Source organism: Rattus norvegicus, chromosome 18 (assembly GCF_021556685.1).
Source record: "Rattus norvegicus strain SHRSP/BbbUtx chromosome 18, alternate assembly SHRSP_T2T, whole genome shotgun sequence".
NCBI lineage: Eukaryota > Metazoa > Chordata > Mammalia > Rodentia > Muridae > Rattus > Rattus norvegicus.
Genome location: NC_141551.1, coordinates 39,800,432 through 39,819,524, shown reverse-complemented (window position 1 = coordinate 39,819,524; position 19,093 = coordinate 39,800,432). Strand labels below are relative to the sequence as shown.

Below are 19,093 nucleotides of genomic sequence, written 5' to 3'. Positions count from 1 at the left end.
GAGACATGTTTTTCTAAAAGTATAATTACTGGGAAGTCAACCATGCTCCACTGGAAGGCCACATATCCATGGATATATGAACAACAGAAATTTGTTTTGATTTTTTAAGACAAAAATTTGAGTGGGTAGAACAGAGAGAGGAGATCTGGGGAAAGTTTGGGGAGAAGGGTAAAATGATAAAAACACATTGTATAAAATTCTCAAGGGTGAATAGACAGCGCAGTAGTTAAGAGCACTGACTGCTCTTGCACTTCACACCAACCACATGGTGGCTCACAACTATCTTTAATGGGATCTGATACCCTCTGAAGGCAGCTACAGTGTACTCATATACATAGAATAAATAATTCTTATTTAAAAAGAGGTACAAAATTGTGTGTGTGTGTGTGTGTGTGTGTGTGTGTGTGTGTGTGTGTGTGTGTTCATCCCACTGCTCCTGGATAGATTTAGATTTTTTTTTTATTTAAATCTGCTTTTAATGAGGGTTCTTAAACACTTCAATTCCTCTTCTAGCTCACTATCCAAAGGTAGCAGAAAAAAAGATGGCTAATAGAACAAAGGGATGTGGAACTATTTAGAAGTTTTGGGGGGCTAATTCCGATCTCCATTTGTCACCATACCAGTAGTACGGTTCAGTAGTGTCAGAAGCTCAAACATGATTCAGCAGCAGTGGTACAATCTGGCAGAAACAATCTGTCAGGCCTCCACCAAATTGGAATAATTGGCATGGGTAAGCATAAGAAGGAGTGACAAGAATTAGAGATACCAGAAATTAGAGAACTTTTTGCTGTGTCTCCCTCAATGAAGTGAAGATCAGCAAAGCCAGGAGACCAACGAAGTGTTACAAGGCTGTTTATGAAGTGCCTTGTCACTGTCTGTTGAGTTCTATTTATGCTCTCCCCAAATATCACAATTCCTTCCATGGGTCTTGCCTCAACAAACAACACATGAGTATGCCTCAGCAAGATACCATGTGAGTCTGCATTACACACAATGCAACCATGAACTTCCACTTCAGTTCTGTTTCTCTAGAGAACTCTAATACATGATTCATCTACACTTGAAAAAAGTCATACAAAATAAGTCTGATCAATGGTCTGTGGTAACCAAACTATAAAAGCTGTAAATGAAGATGTTTAGAATACCTAGTAAAACTGGAAGAGATTTCCAAACCAACAGATGTAGAGATGGAGCCATAGAAGTACCAGACACAGGAGGAAAGTGAGACGGTAACTCACTCAAATGGTCAAGTTTCCTAAGCTACTAAATTTGAAGACCATGAAATATATAAAATGCTAGAAAAAAATTACAAAAAGTTTCCCAGTAAAATAATAATGGCTTTAGATATGATACAAACGAGCTATGGATCCAATTCAAGACATACAAAAAAAGTCAGTATCATAGAAGAAAAAATTTAAGCAATTGAGAAAATCAACAATATGAATAAAAAGCAACTTAGATGGAAATTAAGCAATGAAATCAACATTTTGAAAAAATAAAACATGTTGGAAATAAAAAAGAAATTAATCAAATTTAAAAAACATTGGAAAGTAAATCAATAGATTTGACTAAGCAGAGAAAAGAAAACAAAACCAGAGATGGAGGACAAAGATGAGAAGAAGCTAATTTCAAAGAAAGAAGAAATGATGATGGCTCCCTCAGTAAAGCACTTGCCTTGCAAACATGAGGAGTCTTAATCCTCGGAACCCAAGTGAAAATGCACAGCATCTGGGATCTTAGCTCCTGGGACACACAGACAAGTGGATGCCCAGTTTCACTTGACAGCCTATCTAGCCAAAATGGTGAGCCAATGAGAGAACCTGTATCAAAAGTGCTGGTTGGTATACCTAAAAATGACACCCGAACTTGCCTTCCAGTCTCTACATATATGTGCTCACATGTACGCACATGCCTGAACACCCACACACAGGTGCAAAAATATAAAAGGAAACTCAGCATGACCATACATACAAGAACTCTAGAAATATTTCCAAATCTAGAAACAGAAACAGATAAAAAAATAAACAAACAAACAAAACTCCACAAAAATCTATGTAGTATCCCAAACAGATGTAACCAGAGAATAACCTTTCCAAAAGATATTAGGTCAAAATTAGGTCAAAACAGAAGCAAAAAATGCCTTAAAGACTATGAAAGGAAATATGTTAGCTTACACATAAAGGCAAACACAAGAAAATAACATCAGATAATCTCCTCAGCAACTGTCAGAGGCAGGAAATGTATTTCAACTCCTTAAAGTAAGTTAATTGATCCATGCTTATCACCCTGTACAAAGCTTAAGTCCAAGTGGATCAAGGACCTCCACATCAAACCTGATACACTCAAACTAATAGAAGAAAAACTAGGGAAGCATCTGGAACACATGGGCACTGGAAAAAATTTCCTGAACAAAACACCAATTCCTTATGCTCTAAGATCAAGAATCGACAAATGGGATTTCATAAAACTGCAAAGCTTCTGTAAGGCAAAGGACACTATGATTAGGACAAATCGGCAACCAACAGATTGGGAAAAGATCTTTACCAATCCTACAACAGATAGAGGCCTTATATCCAAAATATACAAAGAACTCAAGAAGTTAGACCGCAGGGAGACAAATGACCCTATTAAAAAATGGGGTTCAGAGCTAAACAAACAATTCACAGCTGAGGAATGCCGAATGGCTGAGAAACACCTAAAGAAATGTTCAACATCTTTAGTCATAAGGGAAATGCAAATCAAAACAACCCTGAGATTTCACCTCACACCAGTGAGAATGGCTAAGATCAAAAACTCAGGTGACAGCAGATGCTGGCGAGGATGCGGAGAAAGAGGAACACTCCTCCATTGTTGGTGGGATTGCAAACTGGTACAACCATTCTGGAAATCAGTGTGGAGGTTCCTCAGAAAATTGGACATTGAACTGACTGAGGATCCAGCTATACCTCTCTTGGGCATATACCCAAAAGATGCCCCAACATATAAAAAAGACACGTGCTCCACTATGTTCATCGCAGCCTTATTTATAATAGCCAGAAGCTGGAAAGAACCCAGATGCCCTTCAATAGAGGAATGGATACAGAAAATGTGGTACATCTACACAATGGAATATTACTCAGCTATCAAAAACAACGGCTTTATGAAATTCGTAGGCAAATGGTTGGAACTGGAAAATATCATCCTGAGTGAGCTAACCCAATCATAGAAAGACATACATGGTATGCACTCACTGATAAGTGGCTATTAGCCCAAATGCTTGAATTACCCTAGATGCCTAGAACAAATGAAACTCAAGACGGATGATCAAAATGTGAATGCTTCACTCCTTCTTTAAATGGGGAACAAGAATACCCTTGGCAGGGAAGAGAGAGGCAAAAATTAAAACAGAGACTGAAGGAACACCCATTCAGAGCCTGCCCCACATGTGGCCCATACATATACAGCCACCCAATTAGACAAGATGGATGAAGCAAAGAAGTGCAGACCGATAGGAGCCGGATGTAGATCGCTCCTGAGAGACACAGCCAGAATACAGCAAATACAGAGGCGAATGCCAGCAGCAAACCACTGAACTGAGAATAGGACCCCCGTTGAAGGAATCAGAGAAAGAACTGGAAGAGCTTGAAGGGGCTCGAGACCCCATATGTACAACAATGCCAAGCAACCAGAGCTTCCAGGGACTAAGCCACTACCTAAAGACTATACATGGACTGACCCTGGACTCTGACCTCATAGGTAGCAATGAATATCCTAGTAAGAGCACCAGTGGAAGGGGAAGCCCTGGGTCCTGCTAAGACTGAACCCCCAGTGAACTAGACTGTGGGGGGAGGGCGGCAATGGGGGGAGGGTTGGGAGGGGAACACCCATAAGGAAGGGGAGGAGGGAGGGGGATGTTTGCCCAGAAACCAAAGAATTATTATTAAGTATTAAATAAATTTAAAAAAAAAGAAAAAAGAAATAATTAGTACAAAAAAAAGTAAGTTAATTGATAGAAAAAATAAGGAGTTTCAAAGATAAGCATGAACTGTGGCAATTCATGGCCACTAAGGCAGAGCTGCAGAAGACATTCGAAGGAATGCATGGATACACAGAGGAGGAAGAAAGATGGTCTCAATCATAGTAACACAAAATGAAACTCCTGACAATGAGTGAATAAAGGATGCAAGCCATTACTCCCTATGGCAAACCAGCAATCCTTGAAAACTGACACAGGAGAAGCCCTAAATAAGCATCAATGGTACACTAAATGGGAGCAAACTGGGATGTGTTTTCTCTAAATTAGAGAAGGAAGTATGCATGCCCAGACCCTTCACCTTTACTCAAGATAGTGCCTGAAATCTCAGCTAGAGCAATACAATAAGAAAAAAGGAATAGAACAAATTAAAGTTGGGAATGAAGAAGTCATTTGCAAATGGCATATTTTAAGCTTAAAGGACCCTAAAACTGTAACAGGAAATTAATATCTCATTAACAAAGTACAAGGGTCTAAAATCAACATGAAAAATCAGCAGCCCTTCTATATATTAGCAACAGCCTTGTTAAGATAGAAGTCATAAAAATAAAATAAAAAACAGTCCCATTAACAATATTTTTTTTCTTTTTCCCAGAGCTGGGGACAGAACCCAGGACCTTGGGCTTGCTAGGCAAGCACTCTACCACTGAGCTAAATCCCCAACCCCAACAATAAATTTTTTAAAAGGAAAAAAAGAGAAAAGAAACTAGGAAACAAGAAAATATAAAACTAAGCAAGGAGGCAAGTGAATTCTACAGGAAAATTGAAAACACCGAAGAAATTAATTAAAGAACACAATAGAAAATGCTAAGACCTCCTATGCTTATGCATTGGCAGAATTAGTATTATGTCACTTGCTCTGTTAAAGCAATCTGCAGATTCAATGCAATTTCCATGTAAATTCCAATGAGTTTCTGCAGAGAACTCTACAAAGAATCTATCCCAAAAGGCATATACATGCAGATAAGTCTCCAAAGATCTACAGGAATCCCAAGGAGAAAAAGCAAAGCTGGAAGCTTCACAATACCTGATCTTAAATTCTGCAGAACCACAGAGACATAGCAACATTGTACAGGAACCAAAACAGACACAGAATTAAATGTAATAGGAGACCTAGAAATAAAAACACAAGGCCAGAGACACTTAATCTGTGACTATGTTATCAGGCACATACATTTGTGAAATGTAACCTACTGAATAACTGATGCTGGCCAAACTAGATGTTCGCATATAAAGAATGAAACATTATTATCTCCCATGCTGAACACAATCAATTCAAAAATCAGTCAAACATGTCAATTGAACATCTAGAACTCAGAAACTTCAGGAGAAAAAAAACAATCAAAACACTTTAAGATATAAGCAAAGGCAGGGGTATTTGAAAAAAACTTCTGATAACACAGGAAAAAAATCTCAATAATGGAAAAACAGGATTATATAAAATTAAAAAATTTCTCCACAGCAAAGGAAAAGAGGGAGAAGAGTGAAGAGACAGTCTAGACAATGGAAGCCAATATTCAACAAGTGTGTTTCCTAGAAGGGATTCATAACAAGAATCTATAAAGAACTCCAAAAATTAAACAACAAATATCATTCTGTTTTTGAAAGACATCTCTCAAAGAAAGAAATATAATAGAAAGTAATATATACTTGAATAAGTGTTCAAATCTTAGCCACCAGGGAAATGTCACCCAGGGAAGAATGGCTATCATCAAGAGGAATTGGGAGGGTGAATATAATGAAAATGCAATGTATGAAATTCTCCAAAAATAATAAAATATTTTTAAAGAAAAAGAAATAAAATCACAAAAAATCCTGGCAACACCATAGAGAAAAAGAACATTTTCCCACACCAAATGAGAATGTGAACTTGTGGAGCCACCATTGCAAAAATATGGATTTGTCAAAACACCAAAGACAGAGCACTCATTGTGTTTGTCTCAATCCTGGGTGTATACCTGAAGGATTTAAGTCAGTATACAACAGAGATACCTGCACATCCATGCTTATCACCACATTATTCACAATAGCCAAGGTATGGAACCAGTCTAGAGATCAACAGATGAGTGGGTAAAACATTGTCCTAGGAAAAGTGGGATTTTAGTCATCTTTAAAGTCAAATAAATTATGAAATTTTCAGGAAAATGAATGGAACTATAAATCATGTTAAGTGAAATAATCCAGACTCAAAAAACCAAATATTGTGTGGTTTCTATAGCATGCAGAATTGAGATTTAAGCATGTGTATGTGTGTAAGGCATTGGGAGTATAAATGGTCATGAATGTATTTTACACATGAAAGTATAAAATGGATGGAAGAGGTCTAATGGGAGGAACCACATAAGAGGGCAGTGGGATGTATTTGGAATGAAAGCAGCAAGAGGAACTATTTCAGAAGAGTGGCTGGAAACAGAAGGTTAGGAGACAAGAACTGACAATTCGAAATGAACTATAATGATACATATGCATGAAATGTCAGTGAAACCCATCACTTTATATCAGTAAAAAAAGAATGAAGTTCCATCCACATTATAGCTGGACCTCTGATTAGATGGGTGGATACACACATGGTAACAAAATCATGAATATCGATGACTTTCTTTAATCCCTTATATATTCAACACACAGGTTTTCATCCCCACCAATCAAAAGTTCATGCTTAAGGTGAATCTGAAGATCTCCTAAATTGAAAGCTATGATAAAAGTCCAAATGCAGAGTGTTGAAGAATGTAAGAAGAACCCTTACCATTGACATGCTATAGGGGTAATGGTTGTATGGACAGTGGTTTAATTCGGTCAAAGAACTCTCATGTGACAGACACACAACCAGGATGAGCCCTGATACCTACATTTCATCAGGCTCCAAGGAGATTTTTATGAAGAAAAAGCCAAAACACCACACATTCTGATGCTGCAATGACCTTGGAAAGCCAAGGTGTAGAGCCTGTGGCAGTCTATTGTACACCATGACACTATCTACTTCTGCTGTAATCTACTTTCATTTATCAGATTCTTCTGATTGGATCTCCTTGTACTTTGCATTGGGGAGAAAGTGTACTGCTCTGTCAGCACATGTGTTTGGGGTTGTTTATATTGTCTCTTTATAAAATAATACATTGCCATTCAGCTTATACATTGGTATCTTTGTGTTCTGTTAAGATTATCTTTATTATTAAGATTAAAATGATCAATTATTAAGATTGTAAGGCTGTCTGCTATTAAGTAAGGTTATCTCCCCAAACACTGGATTTATTTTCAGAGAGGCATGTGAGTTCTGAATGCTAGGAGCCTGTGTCTGCTTTTCATACCTCACATGACCACATATATGTGCTTAGTGTCATCTTGTCATGATTTTCTCTTTGTAAAAACAGATTCAGCATCTTGTTTTTTGCCTATGAAATCACTCTCAAATTCCTCTGAAATCTAGACAGGGCCATTGATTCTGGAACTGCTCTTTTAAACTCAGCATGAGAATTTGTGTTAAAACCAAATTTGCTGAAAGCTTATCTCTGTTGGTCTTTGTCATGGGGCCACAGACCCAGCCACAGCTGAGAACTAAGTCATTATGGGCAAATGATCTGAACTAGAGAAAGATGGCATGAAGGAGCAATTTCTGGAGGCCTTACTTAGATAAATGATGCTCCTACCTATGGCCTTTGTTCTGAACTAACCAGCCACCTCCTTTATTTGAGCCAGATGGATTTGGGTGTCTTTCCTTGACAAAGGAAAAGTCTAACAAAAAAACCAACATATTTATACTTCTATATAGAGAGCATGTCTTCCACCAAAAAAGTAATATCCAGGTCCAAAGACCTACCATTTGGTGTGGTGTGAATCTGTACTAACAGAGAATATAAATTTGGACTTGGCGATCATTATGTTTGAGCCTAACCTTCATAAATGTTTAATAAACTGAACCCAATTGCTGTCATTAAAGGTTTGGAGCTTTGCTTCCATGTTTCCTATCCTAGGTTTGTTTCATAAGCCTCACAGGGAGGCCAACATTTCAGTCTATCAGAAACCAGAATTCCACTGCTGAATCCAGAATAGTGAGGGGCAAACCAAGACAGATGGATCTACCTTCTGCTGAACAGGCCCATGTGCTGTAGAGTCTGCTTTCTGAAATACGGAAATACACCATCACTAGAAATGTCTCCTTAAGCATCATGTAAGCCAGAGTTGTGTGACTGGGTCAATGAATGTGCCTTCGTCCATTTCAAAGCCTTTTAGAAATGGAAATATGGGGGTTTATCCTGGACACAGGACCAGAGCCTCCAGGAATTATGCTCTGGGAGGTGGTTTTAGAAAGCTTGACTTGGGGTTGGGGATTTGGCTCAGTGGTAGAGCGCTTGCCTAGCAAGCGCAAGGCCCTGGGTTCGGTCCCCAGCTCCAAAAAAAAAGAAAAAAAAAAAAAAAAAAGAAAGCTTGACTTGAAGCATGCCTACTGTGCTTTCTCCTTTTTCTGTCTTCCCCATCCTTCACAGGTCAAAATCCGGTTTCTGTTTGGCAACAGAGATATAAACCAGGTAATAGGAAGAGTCAATCAATGCTAATTTTGGCCAGAGACATTTTGAAAAAGAGCAACTGGCAGCTCAGACACTTATATGCTGATCATTATTTTGGCCTTCGTTTTTGTCAATCACTTACTTCAGAGGTTACAGGAAGTTTTAGGTCCACAGGAAAAACTGGAGTATGGACAGAGGAAGAACTAAGTGCAGCCATCTTCAGGGAGTAAGGCCAATATTCTAAAATACCTCAAAACTGTCAATACTGAAAGCATAGAATCAGGCCTTATGTGTGGCTTAGTTATCATGCTGAGTTAACAGTAACTATCACTAAGGCCTCAGTGATTTCAAAATTATGCTTATTTGGACTAGATTGGTGTTTTAGTGTTTCACTGCTGTGAAAAGGCACCATGAGCAAGGCAACTCTTATAAAGGCAAACACTTCATTGGTGCTGGCCTGTATTTTCAGATGTTTAGTCCATTATCATTATAGCAGGAAGTGTGGTAGTGGGCAGGCAGACTTGGTATTGGAGGAGCCAAGAGTTCTACATCTTGGTATGAAGGCAGACAGGAGGAGATTGATTCCACACTGAGTGGTACCTGAGCATAGAAGGAGACTTTAAAGCCCATTCCTACAGGAACAACCTTCCTCCAATAAGGCCACACCTACTCCAACACAGCCACAATTCCTAATAGTGCCATTACCCATGGGCTGAGCATTCAAACATGGAGATCTATGGGAGTCAAACTATTTAAAAACCAAACTTTGGAAAAATTTTACTTCAAAGCAATGAAGAATTCAATAAAGTAAATTAATACCCTATTATTTTAGCTGTGTTAAAATCAACAATTATTGTGAAGAGCAAAATAAAATTTCCAAAATATTTTAAATGGCAAGAAGCAAGCTAACTTTTTAAAGAATTTGCCTGCTTATTATTGGATGTCTATTAATAAATCCATGTGAGTTTAATCTATACATGAAAGGAAATACTAAAACAAAATGATTCTTTATAATACACTGTACTTCCCTTTTACCAACATCTAACTATGTACCCCAGGATAACCTCAAATTCCTACAGAGGTCTAGTGAATGCTGGGATTACAACATTGTGTTGGTCTGTTTTCACCAACGTAAAGCAAACCAGAGACATCCAAGAAGAGAGAACACAAACTGATAATTTATCTCCATCAGATTAGCCTATGGGTATATTTATGGGGCATTGTATTGTTCCAATTTTAGTATATGTGCTGCCGAAGCGAGCACATGGGGCATTGTATTGATAGGGAATTAATGTGCCAGGGTCCAACTCACTTGGGCATTGCCACCCCTAGGCAGGTAGGCCTGGATTGTATAAGAAAACAGACTGAGCAAGCCATGGAGAGCAAGGTAGAAAGCATCATTCATCTGTGGTCTCTGTTTTAGTTCCTACCTGTGTTCCTTCCTCAGGTTCCTATCCTGTCTTCCTTGATGATGGACTATGGTTCTATGGTGTGGAAATATAAGCCAAATAAACCCTTTCTTTGCCTAAGGTTTTTTTTTTGTTTTGTTTTGTTTTGTTTTGTTTTGTGTGTGTGTGTGTGATTGTCATGTTGCTTTGCCTCAGCAGCAACTGAAAACAAAGAAGGCCAACACCAAGAGTATTTTTTAAAATCTCATAGTTCAGACATTTTACTCATTACAATTGGTCCCTTTGCTTAATGAGCAAACTGTTTCTTCTCCAGTCGACTAGCCTATAACTTAATCCTGGCGTGGTGAAGCAATGGAAATGAAAAGGCCCTTCTCAAAACCCACCTCTGATAAACTATGGTTCTTTTCACAAACTTCTCATCCAATAATAATAATAATAATAATAATAATAACAACAACAACAACAACAACACTTGCCAGTTAACCAGGCCTGTCTCTCCATAACAGAATGCAGTCATACTGGCTACAGTTGAGTCTTCAGCTAGCCTGTTGCAGCCTGCTCAGGCTTCAGCTGCCCTGTAGACCTGGTAGGAAGTAAATCAACTTTTTCCCCTCCACTTTCTCTTCCACGCACAGAATCCTCAGGCAGCAAAAACACTTATCACATTATCTTCCTTAGAGATGAAAATCTAACAGTACATCAGAGACACACAAGCTCATTTTCCTATGATACAGAGTCATAGGAAGTCAAGTCTGAGGTTAGCTTTCAGTGGCTACATTTTTAAAACACTAAAGAAATTGCATTTCACATGCAAATAATCAACAGGCAAGTTTTACCCATGATATGTTTGATGGGAGAAGACATAAACATTTCATAGATAACCAACTAAGGCCCGTACAACTAATCCATTTAAAAAGATAAAGTGAATTCTATCCTTCTATCTACCTGGAAGGACAAGCTTTATCAAATTGAGTGATATTAGCTGAGCAGGCAGCCCCTCAGTGCTAACTGAGGCATTGCAAACTCATTTGCAGCTAAATGCTTCATAACAGGTCTTTCAGAGTGGGCCCAGAGCTCCTCTGAGAAGGCATCAGCAACCATTTTCTAAAGATGTCACAAAAGACCACACACAGACTCAATTACTATGGTGATACAAGTGGCTGTCCCTGAATGGTTGCCTGGAGGCTATCACAGATGCCAGCAGTAACAATGGCCTTTAAATGAAGTCCTGAGGTTCAAATAGAACTAAGCACATTAGATCCATTGATTAGCCAGGTGTATCTCGGCCATGTATTTTATGATTTTACCTTCCTTCATCCAGGGGCTCTGCTATATTCTGAGCTGTGTCCTTGTTTATATCTCAATACTCATGGTTGCTTCTTATTCAACACTCAGGACTCTCATAGTTACTCCACCTCTTCATCATGTGGTCCCTGTGAATTCTGGCTGATTTGAATACCTCTGGCCACTCCTGTGTTAAGCCCACCATCCACATTTTACTAATGAGCTACCTCCACCATTGAGCTTGCTTCTGCCTGCAAACTATCTGTCCTCAATCTTCAGACAACAGCAAGGCAAGAACTTAGGACATTTTCCCCTGACCCACCCCCACTGCTTATATAACCTTTTTTTGTCAGTCAAATACATTCATTGACAAACTGTTCTCCTCTACACTTTGTTAGGGGAAAAAGAAAAGAAAGTAGAATGTCTCTCTGTGAAGAATGTCATGCATACACTGACAACTGTGACCTGTCATAATGCAGGATGACCTTGAATTCCACAGTTGTGTCTTTCACCCTAAATTGTTCCTGGTCCTTTTGACACCCAATCCAATGCTCTATCTGATGTTTGCGTTTCCATTTTTAAGTTAATAGGTGGGAAATACGGTTTCCTTTCTGAATATAAAACATCTATGCTCATCTGTAAATACAGTCAAGCTTGCAGTAAAGCAACACAAGGAAGAAGAAACAAAGGAAACTCCAGGAATTATGTCTGATTATTTTCTTGTCTTTTTCAACCCAAATATCTAGTCATATGAACTCTAAGATCTGAGCAGTATATTCAGTTCTCTTCGAGTCTGTTTTTACCTCCCTGAGTCACCATGAGGTTACCTGAGGCCAAAGAGCCCTCTGCAATTTGAAGGATGTGTTCATTCATCCCTGCCAAGCACCTAGACACTTGCTGGCAGGAGGAGATGAGCTAGATTTCAGTGACTTGACAAGGCTGAGCACCTTGGCAAGCAAATAAGCTGCAGAAACTCATAATCCTGCTACCATTTTCTCTCCTCCACTACCGCAGGGGTCTTCCCTCCCCTTAATCCCTACCATTGCCCAGTCTTTTCAGGGAACCCGAAATGGTCCCCTACCATCTTCAACTGCTTCAACTGTCTCACTTCATGGTTCACAATCCTCACCCTATGCTTTGTAGCCTTGCATGATTTGGCCCTAGTTCGTTCCTGTGAGTTACCAGCCTGCCCTTGCTCTGGCTGCCTTCCTCTTACAAAGAAACTCCCAGCTCCTTTGCACTACCTGGAACTCTACTTGTCTGCCTCCAGGGCCTTCTTTCTTCAGCCCAGGGTGACACACTGAGTTGATCTCAATACTTGGCTCATCTCGTACTTTCATTGTTTTCCATGTATGGCCTGTCATACTTTGTTAATGCTGGCTTACTTTTAGTGCTGTAATAAATCCACCTGTCCCTCCTTCCAATACTCAGCTCTGAACCACTCACTTGCGTGTAACCAACCATAATGTTCCCTTGTTTCTTCCATCTAAGGAAGAAATCACCAATTTCATGGTCACATTTCTCTTGGTTTCCTGTGTCATTTTGTCTTTGCATATTCTTAAATAGTTAGGCTTTTAATCTTAGTCGTTTTTAACATAATTTTAAAACTGATGGCATATGTGGTCTTCATGCTTAACTTTTCATTTAAGATTATTACATCATTAATAATAACATTACATTATCGATAACAGGAAGACCAACAGAATCAACTAACCTCGACCCTTGGGAGCTCTTAGTGACTGAACCACCAACCAATAGGCACACATGGACTTGACCTAGGCCTTCCCACATATAAGTAGCAGATGTGCACTTGGTCTTCATGTGGGTCCCAAACAACTGAAGTGGGGGCTATCTCAAAAGCTGCTGCATGTATGTGGGATACGTTCTTCTAGCTGAGCTCTCTTGTCTAGCCTCAGTGGCAGAGGATGGGCTTAGTCCCTCAAATAATTAATGTGCCAGGGTGGAGGGATACCAAGTGGGCCCCACCCATCCAGAGGAGAAGGGGGGAAGCGGATAGGGAAGAGTTATGGGAAGGGGTGACTGGGAGGGAACAATGCAAAATGGGTAAAAAATGGAAAAAACAATAATATTGTTGTTGCGAGTCACTTAATCTACTTTTAAAATTTTTGTGTACATATATGTGTGTCTGTGTTCATATGTGGAGGGTGGGGGTACATATGTGTGTATGTAGAGGCTGGAGGTTGACCTCAAGTGTATTACTCAATCTCTCTCTACCTTTCTTCCTGAGACAGTCTTTTCAGTAGCCATACAGCTTGACAAGTTGTAGAGCAAACTCCTAGACATCTTACCACTGCTTCTTCAGTGGTAGGATTACAGGTGTGTGTTGCTATGCCTGGTGTTTTTACCTAGGTTCTAGATTCACACTCAAGTCCTTGTGCTTTCACAGAGGCCACTTTACTCCTGTGCAATCTCCCCAGCACCCTATTTTGTTTTGATGGCTGCATAATATTCCCCTGTGTGGATACACCATGCTACTCTCTAGTTACTCCCTAGCAACAAATACTGAAGCTCCCTCCATGTTTTTGTTTACTGGAAGCCATACTGTAATGTATGCCTGCCTGTATGCGTGTCTCTTATTGAAAATGTGCCATTTGCTCACGAATTGGATCGCAGGTGTGACAAATGATTGGCATAGAATGACACCCCACTGGCTTCCAAAGTTGTGTGCCCCTACAGTGAGGTATGAAGATCCTGTGGGCCCACATATTTTTTTCAGTGTCTTAATACTTTTGATCTGGGGAACTTCAGTGTAGTCTTAAGCAAAACGTTTGTGTTTGTTAGAGGTAATTACGATCAGTTCTTACACTTATCGACTAATTTGCACTCTAAATTCTTCAAGGTTTCTCTCACTATTCTCCATGTGGAGATAACTTTTAGTTTGCTTTTTGTTGTTCATGTAGTTTTTGTTTTCTGAGAAAGAGTCTTATGTATCCCACACTGGCTTGACTATGAATTTATGAATCTCCTGCCTTCGTCTCTCAAGTGCTAGGACTACAAAATGAAACTTTGGGTTTTGTGTGTTCTAGGAAAACACTCTACCATCTGGGCTGCACCTCAGCCTATTCCACAGAGCTAATTTTTGTGTATTGCCCTTTTCTGTTTTCTTTATGGATTTTTCATGGGGCCATCTAGCTTGTCCACTCCTTATCATCTGTCTCCCTCAAATAGAATACAAAAATCTTGGCTGCCTTGTCCATATATTTACCTCTGGTGGCTAAGAACTGCATCTAGCACAGGACAGGACGGGCATGTGAATTCATGAGGGACAGAGTCATGTGATATACTAAGCATATACAAGAGTATTGTTCTAGAACCAGATATATTGACTTTCAATCTCAGCTTCCCCATTTACTCCGATCATGATAAAACACATCTATTCCTGAGTTGCTTCAACTGTAAAAAGAAGGGCTTTATGTAATATCCTGGGAGCTTTAACTCACATAAAGTTCTTAGAATAATACAAGTATAGCTAGTTCTTGATAAGCGCAGTTATTATCATGAAAAGGCATAATGTTGCTATTACCTTTCCTTCGATGGAAGACTCAAACTAGTGTGGGTCTCAAGAATACCTACTGCCCCTGCATGTTTAGCATCTACCTAGTCTTTCAGATTTTGGTTCTCATAGCCAAGCGAAGGTAATGCATGAGTGCAGAAATGCAATTTATTGTCAAGAAAACCATCCTGTCACTCGGATGCTAAGGAAGGCAAGCTGAATAGGTGTCCAGGCTTTTAATGAGTGGGTATCTCACAAGCCAACACTCCCCCACCCCTTACTCCCAACACTGCATCACACACAAAGTCACAGCAGTCTTCCCCCCCTCTTTTTATTCCGGTTCACAATTGCAAAGAGAAGACAGGTGAGTTAGAAAGACAATCGATGAGAGCGCACATGACAAGGAAAGAGAGGAGCAGAGAATTAAAGCAACGGAGAAGGGTGGAAGGACAAGAGGAGGAGGAAGTTTAGAGCAGCCCTGGAACTGACCTGATGTAAACAGTAAGATGTAGAAATTGGAGCCAGAGGAAATCCCTCCCATCCCCACACAGGGGAATACTTTCACACAGGAGTGGGGAGGCTAGGTAAAAGCGGTATAGGAAAAAACTGTGGCTGACCAGAGGCCTAGGTCAGGCAAGGGAGGTAAACCTCTCCATCTTACCTAGGGGAGGCTGGCCCCATTAGAACTGTAGTCCATAGTCAATGTCATCTCAGTGAAGGGCTTACCTCAGTCTGCAACCAGGAATCCCGCTCCATTTGAAGCATCCCTTGCCTCAAAGTGGGAAGCTTGGCCTTGCTTAAACACGCCAGGGGGCCCAGCCCCAGTGCATTTCCACTGAGGTTGCCAGCCGATCCCTCCGGAGGAACTGTTTCCATTTGAGATGGACCAGGAATTCTGGCCAGGACCAGCTGCTTCTCAGAGACAAATTCCGTCAAAGCTGGCCAAGAGAGCCAGGGGGCTGCAAGGAGCCCCTGGAGGTGGGCAGCGAGCCTGGGGCACGGCTGGGATCAGCAAGGCCCTGGCTGACCACTCGTGAAGGTCCAAGTCCACACCTTTGTGGACAGGCTTCTGCTTGTCCCTGCTCCAGTACGACAGTGCTGAAATTGCAGGGCTCCCCAAGATGCCCCGCCACCACTGGGGAACTTCCTCCTTCCCGAGTCCTTGGTAGGCGGGAGAGCACTGGTGGGCGGGGGACCCCGACTGATTAGGGTTGTCGCCGACCTTGAGGCTACAGAGGGGTGTGCGTGCGCCAAAAATAAACGCAGGTGCGCGCACTGACGCGCGCACACGCGCGCGCGCGCACACACACACACACGCGCACACACATACACACACACACACACACACACACACACACACACACACACACGCACACGCACACGCACACACGCACGTACAGCCTCTGCTTGGCACTTCTATCCCAGGAAAAGCAATTGTTCATAAACAGCTTTAATAAAGCATGGGGAGGGTGCTAGAGACATCATGCCCAAGACCAAATTTGGGGATGATTTTGATTTTAAGGTTTGGATTGAAGCGTCCCAAATATAAAAAGATCCAGGACAAATTTCATGCTCTGTGTGTGGGGGGGTGGTGGGGTGGGAGGATAGAGAAATTAGGACCTATGTGCAGATGTGTTCACGTTGGTGGTTTAGAGTGAGAAAGCAAACAAAGACGCGGGGCTTTTCCAACTCCAGGGCCAGAGCGAGCGCGGCGCCATAGGGGTTAATGCCTAAAGCCGCCCACAGCCTGCCTGCAGGCTTTCCCAGGCTGGGAGCGTGCGCAGGCTCTTGGGAGAGCCGGGGATCACCCGCCCGCAGAGCTCCTGGGGCGCTTCCCGCCCTGTGCTATTTATAGATCAGCTTCCAGCTGCTGCAGGGAGCTCACCCGCTAGGGCATGTGGAGTTTGAGAGCCTTCCAGAAACAAAGAATTTTCATAAATTCTCTGAATGGCAAAGATGTCTCTTGATTGTCGCTGTTCAGTCTGGCTACCACGTATTATTTCAGGTTAGAATTCCTCTCTCTCTCTCTCTCTCTCTCTCTCTCTCTCTCTCTCTCTCTCTCTCTCTCTCTCACACACACACACACACACACACACACACAAGGAGGGGGAGGGAGAGAGAGTCCTTTCATTTGAAGGCCTATTTTATATTCTCTGCAACATTCAACCTATCCTATTGGCAGGTTGTCCTCATAGTCATGCACAATAAAAGGTATGCAGAGTACTGAAAAATACCATCTCCTCTGCCTGCTGTCTGAGGGCTGCAGACTCCAGGCTTGCACTGTGAGCCTAGCCAGGTGGTGTCTGTGGCAAACACCAGCAGATTCATTTCTGGTATCTCCTGTGGCTTCTCAGCCACAGTAGATCACAAAGGTAGAGAGGGCGGGGGTGGGGAGTATTCTTCTATCTGATTTCTTATGCTCAGCATAAACTAGTCTAGAAGATTCTAAACTGACCCTTTATTCCCAACCCCCTTTCTACAAGGATTGCTTCCTGAAAATACATAGCATCTTTGATATGGAAAGGCTTTGTTAGCTGCTGGAAGCTGCAGAGGATCAAGAAATGGCTGTGCCCTCCCAGAAAGGACCATTGCATTGGAAAAGAGAGACGAGGCTGAAAACCTCTCAAGGCTCAGCAGCCTGGTAGTAAAACTGGTGGGTAGTACTAAGTCATTGACCTTTGACCCTCCTCCCAGGTTGTCTTTCTTCTTGTCTGTGGATTTTTCTTTCAGTTGACTTCGGTGTAATAGAAGTTTATTATTTATTTAACTGCATTTAACCAGAATGAACCCAAATGGCTGGCTCTGATTAATTCAATCTCAGTATAATTATGGGCTAGGTATAAGTCGATTTGGATTCAGGTACCTGTCACAGTGTATTCTCCCTGTATGTTTTCCCACACCCTCTTAAAAAGAGGGTACAGAACACCCTGTTTCTGCATCAGGGATGCCAGTTGGGTTCCAGGATTCATCAAGGAGATGCTAGAGAAAGACTCTGCTGCTCCTCTTCGTCCTAAATGCTTCTACAGAGGTGTCTATTTGCTTTACCATCTGTGTTTCAGTTCTCCTTTTTCACACGTGAATAACAGTAACAGTAGAGTTCTTAGGAGACTGAATGTGGGCATCTGTACGCACTGCTTGGACCACAGACTGAAAGCTCAACAAACATGAAGTAATATGGCCAACCAAATATGAGTTAGAGTTGCTGTGGATGAATTTGTGCAAAGGACCTTTTCAATAAAATCTGTTTTGCCTATGCAAAGCCAAGCTACAAATTGGGTTTTTGGTGTTTTGTTTGTTTGTTTGTTCGTTTGTTTGTTTGATTTTTTGTTTTTTGTTTTTTCCACTATGTTCAAGCAGGTTCCCTAAAGGCATCTATATGCAAGATATTACCTCTGGTCATTACCCTGTGTTCTTTTCTTCCACAAAAAGAAAACAGCTCCTCCAAAGGCCTTTTAAAAGGTCTTCTCTTAAGCCACACACTATACTGAAGACTGGTTGAGAGAATCAATCTCCCACTTGCAGTGGCCCAAAGCTGTCCTGAGGAAAACACTTTGAGGTATGGATACTTCTTTGATCCTGAGGCCACTCTATGAAGTTTTCCGAGGTGCTGTGATGGAGAATTTTTTTCTATCTAATTGAAAACACAAAATTCCATGTAGGTTCCTATGGCCTCTTATTTCCAAAAACTGTGCAGAGTAGGAACAAGTCCTGCTCTCCTGGTCTCTTTCCTTCACCTCCTGAGAAGAGAACCCTTGGTGTTTAGACTGTAGCCAGGCAAAGTTGTACAGCTCTAAGGATCTATACAATCAAGTGTCCTGTTGATAATTCCAAGAACTCCCTCTGCACATACCTGCCTGGGAAGGCTTTGTACAGAGTCAATGAAGCATTTGGACTAATCCCAGGACTAATCAAATGCAAACAAAGGTTTGTGTTTGCACCAGTCACAGCCTTGCCTCTAATAACAATCACAGCAGGTGACCAGGGAACATGCTCCCCCTCTGCCTAAGTAGAAATACCTTCAGGGCCATCTAGGGTTCACTGAGGCTTAAAATAGCACAACTTCTGGTATAAGTGGTTTGAAACAGCCTAAGGCTATGCTTTCCCAGGTGGGTCCTCTTTGCCAGAAAGCACCCATAAAATGTTCAAAGTGACCAGATTTGGCATAGCAGTAGCCCAGTTGATTATTTTATCCCCCATCCTTTTGCTCAAAGAAGATAGGACAGCAGATAAGAGTCCAGTAGCTGATAGGTAAGGAATCCCATTGCCTCATTCTCCCAAATCTCTGTTCAAGTATAGGAAGACAAACATCAAAAGGAATGCTTACAATAAAAACTTAAGGAACTTAGCAATAGCACCAAGGGTAATTTTA

General features: G+C 41.2%; 1 protein-coding gene across 4 annotated transcripts in view; it reads right to left on the bottom strand.

Annotated features, from left to right (window-relative positions):
• The window catches only part of Kcnn2 (potassium calcium-activated channel subfamily N member 2), a 440,314-nt gene extending 424,328 nt beyond the window's left edge, over positions 1 to 15,986 (bottom strand). For all 4 annotated transcript variants that reach the window (XM_087593292.1, XM_087593294.1, XM_087593291.1 and 1 more), the window contains exon 1: positions 15,451 to 15,986. The gene's annotated coding sequence lies outside the window, so the exon portion shown is untranslated. The remainder of the gene's footprint in view (positions 1 to 15,450) is intronic.
• Between the last annotated feature and the right edge of the window lie 3,107 nt (positions 15,987 to 19,093).